Below are 24456 nucleotides of genomic sequence, written 5' to 3'. Positions count from 1 at the left end.
GCCGTGCGTGTGATCATTGCTTGTACAGCCCTCTCGCAGTGTCCGGAGCAAGTATGGTGGGTCTGACACACCAGTGTCAATGTGTTCTTTTTTCCATTTCCAGGAGTGTATTTGAAAGAAGAGTAATGAGGAAGATATGCGGAATGCACTTGGAGAATGGAGACGTAGGAATCTATCTCTTGATGCTACAGCCAACGATACTACAACAAGCTGAAGGGCAAAAGAATGTAGTGGGTATGCCGTGTAGCCCGTATTTCAGAAGAAAGACAGATGAAGAAAGCACTTGAGGGAAAACCAAACACTACACTCCCCATAGGACGACTAAGTCAGCGCTGGACCTGGCGCTGGGGGATTGAAGACACCTGGAGGAACCGAGCACAAAATGGAAAGGAGTGGAGGCTGTTTGTGGAAGCAGCACGTGGTCTGCAGGATCTGCAACCTCTGGACATGTAGGTATGCATGCTGTGCTTCAGATGTACATTCGTTCTTCAAAGTAAGTATTAGTAGATTTCTCTCTGCAAGGAACACCCTGCGACAGTCCGCATCTGACATCCATCCTTACTTCTTCTACCATGTTCAACTTTGTTTCCAAGATTGCACAATTTTCACTGCCTCTAGTTTATCGTACCCAGTTCTAATGTTAAATTTCTCGCTAATCCCATTCTGCTTCATATTGCTTTTGTTTTTCTTTGGATTACTCACATTCCACAGTGTGTGCTTTTCATTGAATTCAACTGATCATATAATTCTTCCTCGTTTTCACTGCGGATACGAATATCATCAGCGAATTTTGTAATTCATTCCGTTATAACCTGAATTTTAATTCCAGTCCAGAACTTTCTTTAAGACAGATGAAGAAAGCACTTGAGGGAAAACCAAACACTACACTCCCCATAGGACGAACAGCAGGGGCGAAATTTTCATCCCTGTCTTAGACTCTTTTTAAGGCGTGCGCACCATTCTTGGTTTCAGATTTCTACTTTTAGCTCTTGATTCTTGTATGTATTCTATATTACCTACCCTTCCATATAATATACAGCTTTTCTCCTGAGAAGTTTGTTCACATCAACACTAAAAGTGAAGACTATACAATGAGATAGGTGAGATATGTATGTTAATTTCTGTCTTCCGAAATTCTCAATAATTTATTAATTCCTGTGTGGTACACAGCAGGAAAGGTTTACACGTTGTAGCTGGAAGCGTTATTCACCACATGAATGGCTGGACAATTGCGCTAGGAGATGAGAATTGCTGGTATTCTCTGGATCAAGTAACACATAAGACTTTTAGCAGCTGCAGGTGTTCTCCTTACCGGTATTTTCTTCTTCAGTGCCAGAAATTGTGTCATTAAGCGTGCGTCACTCTACGACATGTGGTTTGATGTTTATTTTGTTAAAGATGAATGAGTCGCGTGGTCGCTTTTTGCCCTTTGTAAATAATTTTGTGCACTACTTACGATATATATAGTGCCACCAAAGGTTGTGTAAAGGTAGGAAAAGAAAGAATAAGAATATGAAGTTCCATTCTTCGTGTCCATAGGGATTTAAGAGAGATGTAAAGTACAAACGTCTGATGGGGCCAAATCGTCCACCTTTTTGGACAACTATGTTGTAAAGAACTCTTCTTAGGAGTCCAGAAGACAACACGTATCGTGTTATGCTGCGAACGTCAGTCTACTTCCTCCTCATTACCCACAATGCTTCTGATAAATCTCGGACTGCAGAGTGCAAAAGTTGTCTCACAAAGCTGTGCGAGCTATCCAAGATGTGCCTGAGGAGCTATGCCTTTTGTAGAAGCGTTAGTTGCAATGGAACGATTTCCTCGTGGCTGAAGACAAGGATGAAAGCAAACAGATAGTAAACCAAGGCTCAGAAAAATATTTCTAAGAACCCTTCGCTTAATTCTTATGGCTATAGACCATTTCAGATGCTGAGGTTGATAATGAAGGCAATACTATAGAAAAATTTAGACACTTCATAGTATTTGTTGACCTAGAAAATGCTTTCGACTATGTAAAATGGCGCAAGATGTTCGAAATTCTGAGAAAAATAGGGTAAACTACATGGAGAAACGGGTAGTATACATATGTACATGAGCCAAAAGGGAGTAATAAGAGTAGACGGCGAAGAACAAAATGCTCGGAGTATGATGTGTGTGACACAGGGACGAAGACTTTTGCCCCTACTTTTCAAACCGTACATCGAAGAAGCAATGATGGAAATAAAAGGAGTGGGATTAAAGAACAAGATGAAAGGATATCAATGAAACGATTCGCTGAGGACATTGCTAACCTGAGTGAAAGTGAAGAAGAATTACATGATCTGCTGAATGGAATGAACACACTAATGAGCACAGAAAATGGACTGAGAGTAACTCGAAGAAAGATGAAAGCAATGAGAAATAGCAGAAATGGGAAAAGCGATAAACGTAACATCAGGATTGATGGTCGCAAAGTAGATGAAGTTAAGGAAATCTATTACCCAGGCAGCAAAAAACAATGACAGATGAAGCAACGAGGACACAAAAACCAGACTAGCACTGGCAAAAAGGACATTCCTGGCCAAGAGGTATTTACTAGCATGAAACATAGGCCTTCATTTGAGGAAAATATTTCTAAGAATGTACGTTTGGAGCACAGCATTGTATGGTAGCCAAACATGGACTCCTGGGGGAAACCGGAACAGAAGAGGGTCAAAGTATTTGAGATGTGGTGCTACAGAAGAATGTTGAAAATTAGGTAGATTGATTAAGGTAAGGAATGAGGAGGTTCTGCGCAAAATTGGAGACGAATGGAATACGTGGAAAACACTGAGAAGGAGAAGGGACAGGATGATAGGACATCTGTTAAGACATCAGGGAATGACTTCCAAGGTACTAGAGGGAGCTGTAGAGGGCGAAAACAGTAGAGGAAGACAGAGACTGAATTACATCCAACAAATAATGGAAGACGTAGGTTGCAGGTGCTACTCTGAGATGAAGAGGTTGGCATAGGAGAGGAATTCTTGGCGGACCGCATCAAACCAGTCAGAAGTCTAATAACTCAAAAGGAAAAAAAGAAAAAAAGTAGACCACGGTTACCTATAACACTTAAAACACGAGATACTGTTGTGGGTGTGACTGAAACTACTCTTGCTATAAAATGTCGTTACTGTGTCAGTATTGTAAAAACGAAGTAAGATTACTTTTCATGTCCCATCTAGGTTATTGGAGACGAACCAAAAGAACGGAGTAAGGAAATGTAGAAGAGGAAACCTACTTTGATATTTCGAAGGAACCGTCCCAATATTTGTCTTAAGTTAGAAAAATCAGGGAATACCTAAATGAGGACGAACAGACGTGGATGTGAGCCGTCGCCCACCGGCATGAGAGTGCAGTGTGCTAACTACTGCGCTACCTCGCCCGGTGTGAATATAGCGTGGAATAGGCTTCATATATTCGTTGACATCCAAGAATTTCACTGTAAAATTACGTGTCGATAAGATAGGAAACAGGAAATTATGGGGACTAATACGATTTTTAGTTAATTCAATTTGTGGGCAAATTATTACAACTTGTCTTACAACAATGAAAGTCTACATGCTACAAATGTATGACAATATCTGTCGGTCGTGGATCGTTAGCTCGATGGATTTCATGCAACTATAATTAATTGAAAATAAATATTTAGAAGCTTAGATTCGAATTAGCACGGCGAGTCTACGCATTTTCTACCACTGCTCCATGTAGCTCAGCGTACGTGCTTAACATCAGTCAGACGTGGTGTGTTACTAGGTGAATGCATCAGAGAAAAGCACGGGATCACACTGTATTCTTCACATCTAAACTACGTTAACCTGCGGAGAAGGGATGATGTTGGGAAACTGACCCTAAAAGGGGGATCAATTGGTAATATGATGAGGAGACCGAAGACAGTGGAAACCACTGCATTAATGACAGAACGTGTATCCATAGGCGATGTGGCCTGTAACTGAAAAGTGTCATGATGCTCCTTCCATTGCCAAAAGGTTCCGAACTAGTCCCCTATAAGGATCTCCGGGAGAGGACTGTCAAGGGAGAGATCATCACGAGAAAAAGATGGAATAACCGACGAAAGGATGACTATCCATGAGTAGGAAAGTGGAAAGTCAGAAGTATGAACATAGTAGCAAAGCTATAAAGTGTGAAATGAGAAACGCTAAGTCTCAATCTAGATATTGTAGGATCAGTGAAGTGAACTGGAAAGAAGATGACGATTTTTAGTAAGACAAATACAGGCTAATATTAATAGCAGCATGAAATGGTATAACGGAGCAGAATTCGTAATGAGTAGGAATGTAGGTCAAAGAGTGATCTACTGCGATACTGGGATACTAAAGTAATGAGGAATGATGAGACGCATTTGAGGTCCAAGAAAGTGTCGATATTACGATAAGAAATAGCGCAGTAGGCAGCACAGTTGAAGAGGAGTAACTGATAGGTAATGGTGAGTAACAGAAGAAATTCTTCAATTGATCGGCGAAAGAAAGAATTATAAAAACGTCCAGGAAGTGCAAGCAAGCTAAGGCGACATAGTTGCGGGATAAATGTGAAGAAATCGAAAAGGGGCTGATCGTTGTAAGGGCTGATTTAGCATGAAGAAATCTCAAAACAACATCGATGACATTAATAGCAATGGTGGAAACATGAAGAATGCAATTGGAATTACACTGTCAAACGAACGGTCAACAGCGTTCAGGCTCAAAGTGTACATCAAAGGCCTCTGTGAGGGAGGGGTATTGTCTGATGACGTGATAGAAAAAGAAATTGGAGGTGATATGCGAGTGATAGGTGATCCAGTTGTAAGAGCAACAGTTTAAAAAAGCTTTGGAAGCTTTCAGATCACGTAAGATAGAAGGGGTGAATAAGATTCAGTCGGAATTACTACAATCACTGGGAGAAGTGGCAACCCAATGACTGTTCTAGTGTAGAAGCAAAGAGATTCGTGAGATGACTCCAAGCTTTTGTAAAAGCATACTCACAATTCCGAAGACAGAAAAAGCTAATAGGTACAAGAATTGCCGCACAATCAGCCTAACAGCTCATGCATCCAAATGGATCACAAGAATAATATGAAGAAGAAAGGAAAAGAAAAATGAATACTTGTTAGGTGACGTTCAGTTTAGGTTTAGATAAGATAACTTGCACTTGATAAAGAAAACAAGACTGTGGAAATATCAAGACTCGCTCATCGGCTTTCTCGTGAAACAGCATCCAACAATGTAAAGCTGTGCAAGATGTTCGAAATTCTGAGAAAAACAGAAGTACGTTGTAGGGAAAGAAGGGTAATGTGCGATATGAACAAGTCCCAACAGGGAGCAATAAGATTGGAAGACCATGAACAAAGTGCTTGGATTGAAAAGGATGTAAGACAGGTACGCTGTCTTTCGGCCGTACTGTTGTATCAGACCAGAAAGTAACATGTTAATTTCCCTCTTTACGTCTCTATACTATAAGCTATAGACGTCAGGCTTAACGGTAATCTCGATTAATTCAAACTGGTTACGTAAACAAATGACAAATGTTCAGCACCAAATCAACTTTATTGAACAATTAAATCATAAGTTTAAAAACTAATTACCAGTTATTCATTTCTTTTCTTACTCACTATACACGCAACGCAAAATCTCTCCAGTTCCTGAATTACTAATTGTTTTAAAGCTTGGAGGTATAATTTACGGCTGACCAGCAATGTATATATCCGTATCCTCTGACATTACTTCTATCTTTGTTTCTCATTAATCTATGTAAAATTCTATTCGTTTCATTTATAAGAAAAACTGTTATTAATACTGCTATTACCAGTAGCTTCCTTTTATTAATGGTAGAAGTAAAAGACGCAAAAAATTATTTCATTGTAACTAAAGTTTCTCAAGCAAAAATATTTATGAGGTTTTCGCAAAAATCTGACATTCGATAACTGCTAGTATCTATTATTCAATGACGTATGAATTCCTTAGGTTTTCATTATTTTCCTGTTTCTATTATTCTGTATATTTTTATATCTGTTTCATTTCAAATTAAAAGATATTTCTTTTCTTCTATTGACGGCTTCATTTAATGTCAAGTTACGTTCACTTCCTGTCAGAACGCGTAGACTCCAAGTTTAGTTTTGAGCTCTTTGCTACAACAGTACAACGACGAAAGAAGTGAACGAGATACATCAAAAGTATATCACATGAAACGACAGCAATTAGAAAAAAAGTGTATGTACCACCACCACATTTTCCTTAACGTGTATAATAAAACAAGACGTAGCATTTTTAGATGCTGGGTCTTCGCGGACCAACTTCTGTGCCTTATTTTAAGTGGCAACTCGTCGCTTACAGTTAACAATAGTAGCGGTCTTGTCCCACGTTTACTCGGATGGTTTCACTTTGGTGCAGTTTGCCTATTACTGGGAAAATCTCGACAATTAACAGGTATTTTGTGCTGTACGACCACATTTTGGAATTCCGCTATCACAAATACGTGCCCGTTTGTAAATTAATTCAATAAATTTGAGTCCTCTGTCAATCAAGGTCCTAAATTCAGGTATCAACTATTACGACAATCGCAGTATTACCACAGTGTGTGTCAATATAACTAATAGACTCGCAGAAACTCACCTTTGGAGTGTGCTGGCCACCGAATTACACAGATATCCATATATCAGGGACACTGAATTTCCTTGGAGTGCACAAAGAGGATCAGTAGTTCACATGCATGGAACCAGTGAGCACGATGACAGATTACAGAGCAACCTAAGCACCAGTTAACAATCTGTGGTCTAGGTACTTCATTTACTACACCTTGTAGTAAAGTATAATTCAATTTTAAGGCCCGTGAAACCTACAATCGTCTACAAATATTTTCCCTTGATCGTGATTTAATGAAAACGATCAGAATTCAACGAACCATATAACAGTCTCCGGTAGTCAATATTATCCTTCGGCATATCAAAACCTTCCACATACCACCTTAAACGTTTTCAGAAACTATTCCTCTGAATACTTCCAATCGAGCAGTTAAACTGTTGCTATATGTACTTCAGCACACCAGTTAAGTCTTCTCTGCCTAACTCCACTGCCCTGTACAAAAGTTGATGTTCAGTTGAACTGCTCAAGCCTAGTTCTTCACTGACCATTAGCCTCATACAGAATCATCTATGAAGCATTCAGCAAACAAACGTACCGTGATACCATTACTTATAACTATTAGTTCATTATATTATGGAGCCGTCGGATCTTGCTATTATGGCCATCTCCCGTTAGACGTATTCTTTGCTATACATTGCTACTGCTACTGACGAGCGTAAATCGCATCATCTTTTGCGCTCGTTCTGCTAGTACTGGCGGCAAGTCCCACAGTACCCAGACTACAACATTTAAAAAAAAAACACATGTAAGAAAACGTTATACTAACATATATTTCAATTCCCCAACTTATTTCTATGAAATGACCCAGCTGCTAACGTAACAATTCAAGAAGACTTAACACCATGACAATAAAATTAAAACTTTACCATTACTTTTGGATCCATCTCGGAGCCTCCTATTTGTCTCAACTTATTGCTAAGTAGTTGGTGATTAAAATAATGACTAATTATCTTAATTATTATCATAGAAATTATGTTATTCACGAAAGGTTATTTCCGCTTACCCCACTGTGTAGCCTTGTGGGAAGATGAAATCGACTTGTGGTCATTTTTATCATATATTACAACTTCGCCTCCTTCAAGCAAAGTGGAGTATTAACTCGCCCCAAATTAGGATCTCGGCATCAAGGGAACTGAGGATACTCAACTTGTACTTCTTGTCTGTTCAACTGATTAATTGATTCTACCGAGTATCACCTACAGCAAGAATTGATAACATTACGAAGCTAATTAGTTAGTTAGTTACGTGTTACATTGATAAGTCTCACGGTGACCGTTATGAGTTTTAGAAATATACTCAGAAATATAAGCAATGACTAGACAACAGTGTTTATCGGATTTAGTTATTAAAGCATTTGCTGTTTTAAGTTTATTATTAATGGAAATTACTAAAATTCTGTCGTTATACGTAGCATTAGACAAAGTAGCTGCATTTTTCTCTAGCATGAAGGTTACATCATACGCAATTCTGGCTTGAGAAGCATTATCTATCTTATTATAATCGAGACTGATGTTTAAATCAACAAGCATATTTTCTCTTACATTTCTGTCTGACAGATTAGGCCTGACATTGTATTTTAGTATTCATGACGTCGCCTTTCCAGCTTAGATTTTTTTTTTTTAATAGGTGAATTGTAAGTACTGCATCTTTTCGAGTCAGTACAAACTTTAATTTTATTAATGTACTATATACCTAACGGTTTAGTACAGTTAGTCTAATTCTGAAGACGACGCTCAGAATAGAGTCGAAACCAGGTCAATTTTGAGTTAATATTTGTGACCGAGGGCTTATTTGTTACAATATATTCTCACCAATTTTTTCACCTACACTTAAGAAATGATTCTTAAATAGACTAGCTACTTGTGTACTGTTGGTTAAGATGGTCTCATTCTCTTAAATAGGAATTATGCCTACCCCACTGGTTACTTTTCCTGTCTGCCTTCTAACAATATTCCATATTGATTTGATTTTATTGGCTGAGTTGTTAATTTCATTTCTAATATTCATATTTCTTGATTTTCTGACAACTTTTCTCAGTATGTTACAATAATTTTTATACTGTAAAATTACTTCAGGGTTTTTATTATTACTGTCTCATACAGTTTTCTGTTTCTTTCTGAAGATACTATTGGATCCCAACGCTCTAAACTGTAGTACACTTTGTATACCAAACTGTTACTAGCTTCAGCTTCTCCATACTCATCTCAGCAGTTCTCAGAAACATTTTCTCACTCTTGACTCTTATTACTACGAAGTACTTTTATCGTACAACAACTAGTATGGAATACTCTTATATTTTATTAAAATTCTGAAGATTAAAATCTGTAGTAACCAACATAATGCAACTACTACACTAGAAAAAGCGCATTAATCTTTCCATTTTGCGCCCTGGTTTCAATAGGTGGATCCCCTGACATTTTCTTCTAGTGTCTAGGCCTCGTGCCTTCAGCTTCAAACTACTTTCTCTTTCTTCTCTTGATTCTAGCAACCACTATGACCTTACTTGGTCCCTCCATTTATACTGTTTAATTTGACTTCCTTCTGCGTCTGGAAGATGCTACCAACTGCATCTCCTGTGTGTTCCTTTCATGGTCTAAATACCAATAACTGACTCATACGTTGTGACTGTGATATACATACACAAAAACTTAGTTACATATTCTAAATTCTCATTCACACAAACGTAGTTACAGACTCGAACTTCTTATTCTCTGTTTTAGTTAAGTCCCTTGTCTTATTGGTATGAGTTACCTCCACGTCATCTAGGTTAGAGAAAATATGTGCAACACCTTCTTTAAAAACGCCGTTATCTCACACATACTATCATTTTCGGTTTCTACTTCTATGAATTGAGATTGATAGTGAGCTGTCACATTTTTGCTTCAATCGCAGAAATGGTACTTTCCTGCTTCGCTATCTGCATACACTTCCTATAAAATCGTAGTCGTGGGATATGGAATAGACTTAATCACAAACAAAAATGGCTCTGAGCACTATGGGACTTAACATCTATGGTCATCAGTCCCCTAGAACTTAGAACTACTTAAACCTAACTAACCTAAGGACATCACACAACACCCAGTCATCACGAGGCAGAGAAAATCCCTGACCCCGCCGGGAATCGAATCCGGGAACCCGGGCGCGGGAAGCGAGAACGCTACCGCACGACCACGAGCTGCGGACAATGACAAACAGTCCAACATAACGATCCACTAACTAGTGTAAGTAATCCCAATACATTCTCCTCTCCTGTAACATAAGATAAGTAATTCCTTCACCAAACATCACTAGAACTTCGCCTAATGACCTCTGTCCATCATGGCTTTCTGAATACTAACATTTTCATATACCAGGTTACACTCATTATTTATCCCCTGTTCCACTCCCCCTTCCCATCCAGAACCAATAGCACCACATGAAGAATTACATCTTTCATTTGTCGCTTCTTCAACGACTAATATTACTTTACGACTGACGTCACTACATACTGTACTACACATGTCCTTTATTCCCTTTTCCTTTACTACCAACATATATTATTCATGTCATCTCCTCTTATTGCTACTAATTCCCATCTGCCATCATCAGATGATGAGTTGCTCGCATTACTGATACGTTTTCGCTTTTGTTTTGCCTCCTCCAGCTCTATTTTATGATTGTAATTATTATTACCTTACTCTTCTTCTATTTAGCCCTCTAGTCTACCTTCTTTCCGATTTCTAGAAAGCAACTATTCCAGTTCTCTTCTTGGTTAGGCTGCTAATGACTTGGATCTACTTGTTCCTTTTGAATAATTGTGATCTCATTTCAAAAGTCTAAAAATATTCCACACTTAACTAGCCAGTACATCTGTAATAGAACTGGTAAATTGATACTTGCTACCACCCACATAGATTGCTGTAAAGTTATTCCTGGAAGGTCAAAAGAACGTTTTCTTCCACTTTCTTGCCTTTATTTCTGGATAATCCTAGCACCTGGACATTCATTACTGAAAACAATGAGCAATACTACCGATTTGCATTGTTTTACCTTGTTTAGTTGGGCAAAAGAATCACCTCACTCCCTGTATCTGAAATAAAATCGATAGCTTAGTGTTCCACTATATACTCTGAACTTATTATTCCCTTTCTTATAATGATTTGTCATTGAGATGTTGTTAAAAACCATCCAGACTATGGGATGAACCTACCAGCAGAATAACTTGAATACTAGCTATTGCATCTTGCATCACACCTCCACTATGACATCTACATTAGAAGGATTGATGCTGTGCACCTGATTAATCGCACTTCTGTCTTCTACGCTTAAAACATTAGTATGTTACTTATTATGACCCTGGTTATGGTTTTGATTATTGTTAACCTGTCTATTGTAGTAATTATGATTGTTCTCCTCCAACTACCACCTATTCATTCCCCCTCTACATCTAGATCTACAGTCTCTAGAATTATTATTATGATTGTTGTATTCATATTCATTTTGATTGTTTCTGAAAAATGATGGTCAGGTCCTGCAGAAAGTGTCATCACTTCTGCCTCTATGCTGTTCATTTTTGGAGTACAACCTACGACCAGCCCAGAGACAGAAGTAATGACACTTTCTGCAGGATCTGACCATCATTTTGCAGGACAGTTCTCAAGCACGTACAGTGCAAGCCGTTACTGATTTGTTTGACTGATGGGCCTGCTAAGTGCTATACCAGCTACTACACTCCCCTGACTTAAACCCTCGTAAGTTCAACCTGATTTCGAAACTGAAGGAAACACTTCACGGCATTCCCTTCAGAACTGCTACAATTTCGTCGGGCAATAGACCGCGCCACTCGAACTGTCAACACAGCTGGCACTGCTAAGAGTATCCTACGGCTTCCACATCGCTGGCAACGGGTTATACATCATGCTGGTGGCTACTTTGAAGGTCAGTAAAACTTTGAAAGACGTATCTATTTTGTAAGAGCTGTAAATAAATAGTTGCCACTACTTAAGTTCCAACCCCCGTATAAGGAAATTTTACGTATTGTGTGTGTATGGTGCATTACGAAGAACACATGATAAAATATATAAGTAATTTAGGTACAAAGGTTGTGAAAATTAGTATTCAGAGCTACCACCTGACATCAGCGGCTCTAATCCAGATAGACATAGAATCGATCTAAGCTTGAATGACAGATAAGGGAACGCCATTCCATGACATTTCAGCAGTATGATATACAGGACTTCATTTTTATGTTAATAATTAGCAAACAATGTTGTACAATCGCAATACAGTGATGAGATGTTCGATTGACTCTTTTATTAGAACATGTCACGCGTTTCGGGATTTCACCCATCTTCAGACATGACAAACTTCAGCTCCTTCCTAACCAACCAGGAGTTACGTATCTTAAAAATGTACCTGAATTTCTTGAATTCACGAAGGAGTGGTCCTGCATAACAACGGAACGTCAACGAGCGACGAGCTACGAGGAGGGAGGAGGAGGAGGAGATTAGTGTTTAACGTCCCGTCGACAACGAGGTCATTAGAGACGGAGCACAATCTCAGGTTAGGGAAGGACGGGGAAGGAAATCGGCCGTGCCCTTTCAAAGGAACCATCCCGGCATTTGCCTGAAGGGATTTAGGGAAATCACGGAAAACCTAAATCAGGATGGCCGGAGACGGAATTGAACCGTCCTCCTCCCGAATGCGAGTCCAGTGTGCTAACCACTGCGCCACCTCGCTCGGTCGACGAGCTACGAGCGACATTCTTGTATATAAAGCGCTGTTTCAGCTCCTACCCATAAGTATCTCGTCCTAGATAGCTTGATCGAAGTGTCTGTCGACCATTGTTTCTACTCGGGGTTTGCAAGGGCTCCACATGGTTGTATCGGTCATACAGACATATTGTACAATGTTAGTGACTATTATAGCATGGGGAAAAAGAAGTAAAATATTGTGCCTTTTGATAGGAAACGGTTGTTACCATTAGCTCGGGATGAAGTTAGTATATCAAGACAACGGGTGCTGAGGCTCCGGCAATGGGTAGCAAAAAAAGGGAAACAGTATAAATAAGTGTATTTCAGTCTATTCGTAGAGTGACTCCATCCATCTGATCACAGTATCGCCTATTCTTACAAGACAGTAGCACAAAACGGCAAATTGGGTATCCTATTAATCCATGAGACCAGTGAGCCAGACTCCTAAGAGACACTGACTCAGACGTTGATAGAAGGTACTATGTGCAACAACTAGCAATATGGTGGGTCAAACTCTAGTACCATTTACATACCTTGATATCTAGGCTTTGGTACATGATATGAATATACGTAAAGACCCAGCAGAGGTCTTACGATCACGACTTCATAAAAAGAAATTACTGTGCTGTAATATGAGAATGCGATCTGACGTTTTGTCGAAAACTTCCGATAGTTTTGAAGCACTTCAAGACTAATTACAATTCAGGTCAGCAGAAACCACACCGAATACATTTAAAATAAATGTTGCTACATACACTAACACCGAGCCAGCCATTGGAATAGCACATTCTGTGACTTTGAAAAAGACATTCAAAGACCTCGAGTTCCTGCTGTAATGCGCAGAATAAGTGTATTTTGCTCTATATCTGGGAACTGGATAGTGTCTTCAAAGGAGGATATAAGATAAACATCAACAAAAGCAAAACGAGGATAATGGAATGTAGTCGAATTAAGTCGGGTGATGCTGAGGGTATTAGATTAGCAAATGAGACATTTAAAGTAGTAAAGGAGTTTACTATTTGGGGAGCAAAATAACTGATGATGGTCGAAATAGAGAGGATATAAAATGTAGGCTGGCAATGCGAAGGAAAGCGTTTCTGAAGAAGAGAAATTTGTTAACATTGAGTATAGATTTAAGTGTCAGGAAGTCGTTTCTGAAAGTATTTGTATGGAGTGTAGCCATGTATGGAAGTGAAACATGGACGATAAATAGTTTAGACAAGAAGAGAATAGAAGCTTTCGAAATGTGGTGCTACAGAAGAATGCTGAAGATTAGATGGGTAGATAACATAACTCATGAGGAGGTATTGAATAGAATTGGGGAGAAGAGGAGCTTGTGGCACAACTTGACTAGAAGAAGGAATCGGTTGGTAGGACATGTTCTGAGGCAGCAAGGAATCACCAATTTAGTATTGGAGGGAAACGTGGAGGGTAAAAATCGTAGAGGGAGACCAAGAGATGAATACACCAAGCAGATTCAGAAGGATGTAGGTTGCAGTAGGTACTGGGACATGAAGAAGCTTGCACAGGATAGAGTATCATGGAGAGCTGCATCAAACCAGTCTCAGGACTGAAGACCACAACAACAACATCATCTGGGAACTGGTTGTAACTGGACTGCCTTTTTTCCAAAGAATAGACAAGTACCAGATGCCGTTACTTTTTGCGTGAACTGTATTCCAGAACAAGGATGGGACATTAGATTCGGACACAGTGGCTTGTACCAAGTAGGTAACCTCTAGCATAAAAACTTCCCTGGTAGGTCGCTCTAAAAGTGACCAGTAGTGCAGCAGCATTAAAAATATATTATTAAAGAATTGAAATCAGCAGAAAAATTATGAAATTATAACTTCCACAGAAAAATAAAATGTTAGGTCATTGTAAAAAAAAACGTTTTGATAATTAATATTTAATGCACCAATCCCAGCCCATAGGACATTCTTCAGTATTTGCTGCTGAACACCAGTGTGTCTGGTGCACTCCATCTGAGATAGTGGCTCCTGTTGCTCAAATTTTATTGTTGTTTGTATTCTGTTCAGTTCCTTTTTTGTCCCAGACTTTTCTGAGTATATCTGGTAAACAGCGGAGGTCACATCGTGTCATGTCAGTTTTATATGCCTGTCATTATATACTTGACTTACGACGAGTTGTTATGGAATATTCAAATACATAATTATACGGTATATAATCGCTAATGCCATATTTCCAGATGCTTGTTGCCTGTTTTTTATAGTTATCTGCGAATACTCGAGAAAGTTCGAAGACCGGTCATGGAGAAAGTTTGGTGCAACTGATGTAGCAGTTTAATAAAAATATTGCTTACAATTGCCGATGTCTTATGTACAAAGAAAAATATTGAGTATAAAGGTTTTGATAACATTTACTGACAATAACACTAACAGTTGTTACTAAAATAAGATAATCATCAATAGTATAATATCAAAGAAATGGTAAATGTTTGAAGTGTTCGTCATGTTTACACTTTTGGTCCAAGGTGTACGGAATGAACAAAATTCGTTTAGTTATTGAATAAAACAGTGCAGCAGCTAACCTTATTCTACATTTCTGCCAAATAACACAACGGAACGTAAACATGCGAGATCGAGACATTCCTATAGCTAAAAGTGCCGCTATGAGTCACAACATTTCGTCGCCACTATCAGAACGTGTAGTGAAGAAGCCGAACTGTGATCCACAGGAAGGTTATAATACTAATGATTCAGAATTCATGCAGAAGTAACAAATTTAAGGGAAAAATTTCGGTCAAATTAGGAAGTCTGACATAAAAGGAAAAGAAACCAAGAAGAATTAGTGCTTATTTCATAGATATATAGCATGTAATTGCTGTTGTCGGCTCATGTTACGCTGGGATGAGCTGGGTGGTGTGTTCTTGCAAGGACGTCCTTTGAAATGTGCTTTACGTGTGTGTATTTGATTTGCAGTGCGGTCCTTAAGCATCAAATGCAGCTCCTGAGTTGGTTGCCTCCACCTGTCTTCCAGCGCAAAGGAGCAGAAGGAGAGAGCGGCAGAAGCAGCCAAGTAACGCCCGCCCGCCGCGCCGCCGAGGCGCCCATCGCTACAATGTAATCAAAGGCGTTCGGGAACTTGAATTGAGTTTAGATTACCCCCGGGGCGCGGCGGCAGTCGTTGTCATGTATGAGGGGCCCGCACTCGGTATTCATCCGTGACCCGCATGGCGTCTCGCCGCCAGCTTCCCGCGTGCTCTCGCCGCTTGTAAACACCGCGCTGCGGGTTGTCGGCTTTGAGGCGCTCACTCCCGCTGTAAACACCTCCACCAATTACAGCGAGCGCCAATATCACGCTGCAAGGTGAGCCATTCTGGGCTCACGTTTCTTGTACCATCCATTACACTTTCTAAATGCACTCTGAACCATATCATCCGTACTGAAAATAAGTTTTTCAGTTTCACAGTCTTAGCATTAGTACCTACTTCACTGATGTGAAGTGGCATTATATATGCTTTTGTGCTTAAAAACCATCATACAGTGTTATTTATTGCTAAAATTACTAATTATAAGTGTATACTTTGATGTGGTATTAGTTCTACTTTAAGAATCTGTTTGTAACATTTAACATTACAATCGACACAACCACCACAAGTAGCAACACCATTGTTATCATCAGCACCACCAGCACAAACAGCATCATCATCACCACCACCACTTTGAGGTATAAGCAAATTCTAATTTTCGTTAGCGGCTGTGCGGGTCTCCCGCATTGTTTGCTAATCTCCTCAGAGTATGGGACCTCCTCACCATCATCACATATGAAATTAAATTAACCCAGTCATGTCAGATTCAATCATAAAGTTAGCGAATAATCTGCTATTACACGAACCTACAGTTTGCCTTTCCATTATTATGGGACTGTCATATGGATCTGACTAAATAGTTGACACATTTTTTTACTACTTCAGAAATTTTGATTGATTTTGTAATTACATTTCGGAACTGGTGTAATTAGTTATTTCAAATAAAAATACATATAGAATAGTATCGCATCTTAGCAACAATAGTATCCTTAGCAAATCACAGCTTATGTTTGGGAAGAGTTGCTCGAGTGAGAATGCCATTTACACGTTCACTCACCAGATTTTATAAGCGTTAAATAAGCGCCGGTTAGTATTGTCTACGATCACTCTAAGCCATTTGAGTGTTGAACCACAGTATTCTTCTAGATAAATTGCCGTTTTATGGGATTGGTGGTGTAGTCATATTCAACCAAAAGGATGCAGAAAGCTGTACTTAGTAATTCAAGCAATATAGTCCACAGACATAATTCTGACTGGAGAGAAAGCACGTGGTTCCCCAAAGTTCAATTTCGGTCTACTACCGTTCCTCATATATGAAAACGATCTTCCATCCAGTATACAACAAGCATAATTAGTTCTTTTTGCACGTGATACTAATATTGTAATCAGCCCGAGCATACATACAAAAACATAAGAAATAGTAAACAAAGTTCTTAAAAGTATCATTGACAGGTTTTCTGCAAATGGTCTCACCCTGAAAATGCTCAGTTCTGTACCTCTAGAGGTACTACACGAACGATAAGTGTAACATTTGGTGAGGAAATAATAAATAGGGTGTAAACCTCGAAACTCTTAGAGGTCCATACTGATGAGAATTTAAATTTGAGAAAACACATTTTGGAACTCCTAACACAACATAGTTGAGCCACATTTGCACTTAGAATCATTGCAAATCTTGGGGATAGGCTAATCATTAAACTGATATATTTTTCACATTTTCATTCCATAATGTCATGTGGAAGAATGCTCTGTGGTAACCCATCTTTAAGAAAGAAGTCTGCAGTGCTGAAAAACATGCTGTAACAAGAATTTGTGTTGCTCACCCACAATCATGTTGTAGGCATCTGTTCTTGAAGTTAGGCATTCTGACTGCTGCTTCACAGTGTATTTATTCTCTCATACAGTTTGTTGTAAATAATCCACTATATTTCAAGATCACAATAAGCTACATAATTAGAATACCAGAACAAAAACTGATATTCATTACTTCACTACATTACGATTGTCTTTAACACAAAAAGGGGTGTACAGTGCTCCAACAAATATGTTTGATCACTTACTCAGTGATATAAAATGTCTGACAGACAGTAAAGTAAAATTTGATAAGAAACTGAGAAGGTACCTCATTGACAGTCCTTCTGTTGTGTAGACGAATTTCTTTTACTGTAATGTGTAAAAGGTGATGGGTATAAATCACTAACTCGCATCTGTACATCTTTTTTCTTTTTGTAGAAAATAAAAAATACCTTAGAAATGTTCAGAATGTAGTTGCATGTACAAATTAATTTGCGATGTGAATGTAAAATTACTTATTCCACATCATCCCAATCTATCATGCAAAAGGATCATAGATTTCACATACTTTTTAAATAATGCAAACTAATGTTTATTACTAATGTTGTTCCACAGTAAATGAATGCATTCATGTAGGCAAGTGTGGAAGCTCACTATTAGTCATACAACATCCTATATATTAAAAACTGAAAAACATATATAAATTAGAATTTTGGCTTCTCAAGACTAGTTTGAGAGAGGAGAAATGTGTTTTAAGAGAAAAGAATCATGCTAAGACAATGTAATGCAATAAAGTATGCAAAAGTTATTGGAAAGTAATAAAACTAACAATAGTGAATTCTATAACAATGAAACAGTGAAACATTAAGAGCTGACTGTTAATAAAATATAAATATGTCAGTATATAAGGACATGATGTCTTGTTTAGGATGTTTAGTTGTTTTGAACTGATTTGGTGGAGATAGTTTGCATTGCATTTTAAACTATAAATAATATGTGAAAATATTCTGTTACATTTTCCAAAGACACTCTGAACCAATTCATCCATACTTAAGATAAGTTTTTCAGGTTTGACTGAGGCATTAGTATCTACCTCTCTGACTTCTAGTGGCATTATACTCGTATATGCTTTTATGATAAAAACTGGATCATCCCATATTACTTATCTCTAAAATTATTAATTTTAAGTCTATAATTTGATGATGTAACGATGTCAGATATGTCAGAATGAGACTGTTTTACAGCATTTAATTTTGAATGGTTTGTTCATTAATGTCCATATTACGATTTCACATAGCATATTGAACATTATTCAGCTATACATTTCTAGATATTCGTAATAATACAGTTTCTGAGTCTCCTGAACTATGTCCTATCATTACACAAAGTAATATAATTTTTAATTTTGAATATGCCCTCTTATTTTGATTCAACTAACAAACATGTATATTAATTTGTGGTGGAACTACTGTTGTATTACACAATTTGACTTTTTTTTGTAGCAAACACAGGCATCTTTAGCACTGTATACACTGCCTGATATAATCAATGTACAGATGAAGTGCCGCACATTGTGTATTGTTTGAGTCGTTTGGCTAGTTTTTCACAATGCGCTCGCCTCTGTGGAAATTACAGCATGTAATTATACTATATGACTACAGCACAAAATGATGTTCAGTAAAAATAACTGTATTTCAACATGTTGTTTCTCTTTAATTTAGAATGGAATTGTTGTCTAGTTTACGGTTCTGATATCTAAAATGCCTTGTTTGGTTTTATGTATATCTATCTGAAACTTTGTATCCAATGTTGTTCTACTTATTACTAGCTTAAAAGTACTTGAAATTCAAAACAATCACATCATGTACCACATCAGTGATAATTGAAACAATATCGTCACATCCTTTTTCTATTTCTGTATGTTTTCTTCTGAACAAGCATGTTAAGTATAAACATGTTGTTCTTCTATATAAATTCTATTAAAGTAAGACCTTTGCATTTTTTTCAGTGATATCCAAAGTTTCTCTCTAAAGAATCATTCATTTAGTTATATTCCCTTTTGCATTACAATCCATCCCTACTGTATTATAATGGGATTTATTTTTAGTTATCAGCTTCTTTGCCACTTGAGATTCTAGCAGAGTATGAGCGCACTGATGTTTATACTGGAACGATTTTCTTGTGATATACACTTTCATTCTAAGAAAAACGTTTTTTTGGGTTTATTGCAATATATCTGAAGTTGTCTTTAACAGACTACACTTGATTTTCCTTACTGCTGTGTTCTTATCCTGATATTTATTTGCTTATACTCTTCTAATAACAGTTCTAGTAACATCAAACGAGGTGGCGCAGTGTTTAGCACACTAGACTCAGATTTGGGAGGATGATGGTTCCCACCTCCAGCCATCCTGATTTAGGTTTTCTGTGATTTCCCTAAATCGCTTCAGGCCAGCGTCGGGATGGTTCCTTTGAAAGGGCACAGCCAACTTCCCTCCCCATCCATCCCAAATATGATGAGACTGCTGACCTCGCAGTTTGGTCTGCTCTACCAAATCAACCCAACCCTCTAATAACAACATTGTATTCCGTTTGTTATTTTTAACTCCTCTTCCTACTTTTGGGATCCTAAAATTGCAATTTATTGTACATAGGCAAAAAGTAATAGAAACAGTTGAGGATCAGGTAAATTTTCCAACCTGTTTAGCGAAATGTGGTGTAGCAGTTACAGTTTCAATTTCTGTGTATTAAGGCCTGAAGCCAGTCCCGAGTACTCTAAGTCAGACATGCCCAATATTTTTTCATCTGAAAACACTGAGATTCCAGGAATTCTGTGACATGTGTGGACAGTAATGGATCCCAGCAAAACTCTCCCTGCAACAGTCTCAGAACAGACCTGATGAGTTCTACCTGTCAGAGTCTGGGATCAACATGACTAGCCCACACACACCCAAAGCAATCTCATGTCAACAGCTTCATTTAAGGCTTAGTATTCCTCCGATTCATGGTATGTTTAATCCAAACATTAGCAGTCTTTAAATAACCATCTTGTTTACACTGTGTGTTTATGAGCAACTTCACTACATAGCGATATATCAAGACTATTTCCTTATCAGTATTAATCGCTGCCTGTCAAGGACATCTGGATTGGACACTGGAATGTACTGTCGTCGGTTCTTTTAATCATGACTAAAATTATATTAAATGCTCTGCCCAAACTTAGTAGTATATTATTTTGCAAGTAAGACTAGAAATCGGAAATGTAGAACTCGTGGAATTTGGTTAAGGACAGGGCAGTTTAGTGAATTAAATTAAGAAAGTTCTGCCTCTCGCAAAAAGAAAATTATGCTGGCATAGTTGAAATGGGCAATTTTCACATTGAAAAAGACAGAAACATGAGAACAAAAGAAAATAACAAGAAAATTTTGAAAATGTAATGGTGACTATTAAACAGTTAAGTTTTATACAAACAGTAATATTAGAACTAGGTATGAGACAGAGAACTGAACTTGTTACTTTGCCTTTCATGGCAAAAAAGGCAATGGTTCTGAGTTTGAGTCTAGATCCATCACACAGTTTTGACCTTCCAGGAAGCTTCAGATCAGCAAAACTCTGCTGCAGAGTAAAAGATTCATTCTGGAAACGGTAACAGGTATGTGATAGAATATTATTTGGAAAGTCTTTGTGAGGATTGAGAATATACAATGCAAAACTGCCAAGATAAATAACTGAAAACAACAAGAGCAATAATAACCCAAAATAGAATATTAAACTGGAAAGGAGTCAGACTTCATCATTTAGTACAGCCAATGAATAAAACTTTGCTGTTTATAAGTATTCAGAGGATTGTTCAAAGGATATTTGAAAGAGTGAATAAGAAACACAACTAGTGAATTATGGAAATAATGACGTTATAGTTCAGTTTTATGTGAGTTGTTTAAAATGAATGATATCAAAGACTGAGAGGCACCAAGATAAGATAGTCTTTGAAGAGAAATGATTAAAACCAAAGGGACATTCATAATTGTACACATGGAAAATTGGTGTACATACTTAATTTTTAGGAAAGGAAGCAGACAAGATTTAAAAACCTATTGACCTGTCAGAATTATCCCCATAATGCGAAAGATATTAGCTAAAATTATCATAAATAACCTTGTGAAAACATAGAATTTTGAAAAGACTAAGGACAAGCTGATTATACAAGAGCGCAATGGGATTGTTGCAAGTCATCCAATTAACTCTAGCCAAGATGATCTTTAAGAACTAATTAAAGGAGAATGAAGAAAGTAGATCGAAATATCAGTTGTGATAGGAGCAAAATAATTTTATTGAACACCTTGAAAAGGAAAGAAAACAAATTGTAAATGAAGCCATACAACCCGTTCATTAATTATGTTGCATGGGTCATCTGATTATAAGCACATGGCAGACAGCATAGAAATAAACAAGGCAGCAAAAAACAGCCTCGATTCTTTTTGATAAATTGAGCACTATTTTCCAAATTAAGTTTCCCATGTTCTTAAAATGAAAGAATGTTATGAGTTAATATTACTAGTTCCAGTTTATGCAGTGAGATATGTACTTTAAAAATCAAAACCATTCAAAAACTGAGGGGTGGGCAGTAGCAATGGATAACCACATATTGGGATTACTAATAAGTACAGTAAGAGAAGTAAACTGATGATGGAACAGACTGATGTGGAAGAGACTTACGAAAAACCATTTCACTGGTGATGGTTGGAACATGTAACCAGGAATTTGTGCGGTATAGCTCAGGAGGTATACATATAGACACAGACTGCCGATTAATAGAATTTTATTTGACATTAACAAAAACAAAAAAAGATAAGTGGCATGATTATAATGATGTTGATATCTCTTGTTTTCTGCAGAGTACGACAGAAACTTACAGGTTTATTAGTTATCTGAGCTGCAGATAGAAATAGCTGTGAGACGCCTTCGACTCTCTTCCAAATTTCTTTTACTGTGGTAAAGTAAGTTTTGTCATATGTCACTAACTTAAATAGGAACAATTTTGTCTGAACTGTAGTAAAGCCATTTCGTGATATACATTCTCGTAGAAATTTATTTATTTTTAGAAATCTTTGTTAAGTCTTCTTATGTCTGTTGTAATTATCATATTTCATGCTCAGTGTTTAACCACTTTGTTGCATGAACTTTTTTCATTAATTTTCCTTGTAGAATAACATATTAAAATATTTGCACATCTTTGTGAATCACCCTGCATTTATTAACTCTTATTATAACACAAATCAGCATCAGCTGTCACAAGGACTATAATCATAAAAGGATACATAAGGAACTGCTAATGTAATAGCACATTATTAGAATCTTCATAATATTAATAGCCAACACAGTGAAACAAAAATGGATTCGCACCTCATCAAATACATCACTGAATATATAGTAGTAGGTGCCAATCTGAGCTCTATAACAACTGACTAAGGTGTTGTCAAGAAGTTGCCCCAGGTAGGAGCTGTAGTCAAGCATGGACTAGTGCAGTAATAGAACTTTAAACAACTGTAGACATGCAATAAAACAGTTAAAAAATTTATGGTTTTAAAAAGTAATGAATTTACCTTTTCAATGAAGAACATAAAATTTCTAATGTGGGTACACATTAATGTATTAATGTATTAATGTGTTATTTATTTATTTATTTCTCAATTTTTAATGAAATTGTGAAAATTAGAAGCAATGACAGATGTGAAGCCAGGAAGAGGAGGAAGACAAGCACATAAGTAAGTTACTGGATATTCATTACACTCACATTATAATAATTTACATACCCATAACCAAATATCCGAATAACGAACGTTCCTGTGAAATGTATATGGTGAGATTAGCTGATATTATTCCGTTCAGACATATAGACAAATGACGAAAGTTTCCAGTATGATTACATAACATTTAGTTCCTAATGCTACTTCTTATCAGCTGAGACCCCAAAAATAAGGGTAACCTACAATGAATGTTACTCATTTACAAAATTTTGTGGGCTGTTAAATTTTATACTATATACTGCATATTTATACTACTTTTATGTCATGACTTCACCATCAAGCTACTATTTTTGTAATATACTGCGAATCAAAATGTGACGATGAAGACAAAGCCATCATACATTGAGAAAGGCGGACTACACAGGAGAAACCACGCAATTTTATTTGGTAGTGTGTCACACATAATAATTCACTGAACTTTGCAGAGAGAATTACACACGCTTTTAAGTTTATGACATCTCATTTACTGTACAGTCGCTTTAGGACAATGTTCCTTAGACGTATTACACGAATATTTGTTTTTAAGTGTTTTGGTAAATTAATAAAATAATTCTAAATGAAATCTTTAGCCTATTTGTTTCCTACACTCTCCATTACAACATTTTTTAATACTACATGTGTGCGTCTATGTGTGTGTGTGTGTGTGTGTGTGTGTGTGTGTGTGTGTGTGTGTGTATGTGTGTATGTGGAATAGAGCGTAATATTTGTGTTGTGTGATGATGATGATGAGAGAAGGCAGATGGTGAAATCTGGTGCTGGCACAGGTACATCTGGCAGTAGCACCAAGAAGGTCACCAAGCTTAACATCCCCATCCAACGAGCGGATCACCATCTACAGTGCCATATGTCCTAACTTCATGAGACAGTGCAATGAGGTTTGGTGTTTAAACTACAACTTTGGCCCAAATTCTGGTGACCAGGAACTTTACTTCACAATCTCTTCTCCCCTTGGCGACCAAATACTGCCAATGAACATTTTTTAAACCTCGAACCGGCTTACCTCTTGGGTCGAGTGCCACCGCACAGGCTTCCGTTAGCGACCTTCTTTTTCATTTGGTCGTTATTGTTCTCGTCATTTGGTCAGGGATAAAGTCACAGGATACTTTTTCAAGCTCATCGTTGAATACTTCGCTAAGCTTTTTTTTCCTTTCTTTAATTACAGAGGGCAGACAGCCGTCTGACAACTTCGGACATGAATACAATTTGTAGTTCAGACTGATTTCTGTATACATCATAAAAAGGCCTAAGAAAACAATACATAACAATGAAAAAATATCATTTTGTTAAGTAAGTTTTTAAATCCTGTAGAAAGCTGCAATCGGAAACAGATGATTAAACAAGTAATATATTTCAGTGAAGAAAAATGAGTTGTTTCGTTCTTTGAATGTTCGGCTGGCGAAGAAATTATATTTACTACG

The sequence above is a fragment of the Schistocerca gregaria genome, chromosome 2, assembly GCF_023897955.1.
Source record: "Schistocerca gregaria isolate iqSchGreg1 chromosome 2, iqSchGreg1.2, whole genome shotgun sequence".
Taxonomy (NCBI): Eukaryota; Metazoa; Arthropoda; class Insecta; order Orthoptera; family Acrididae; genus Schistocerca; species Schistocerca gregaria.
Note: the sequence above shows the minus strand (reverse complement) of the source record.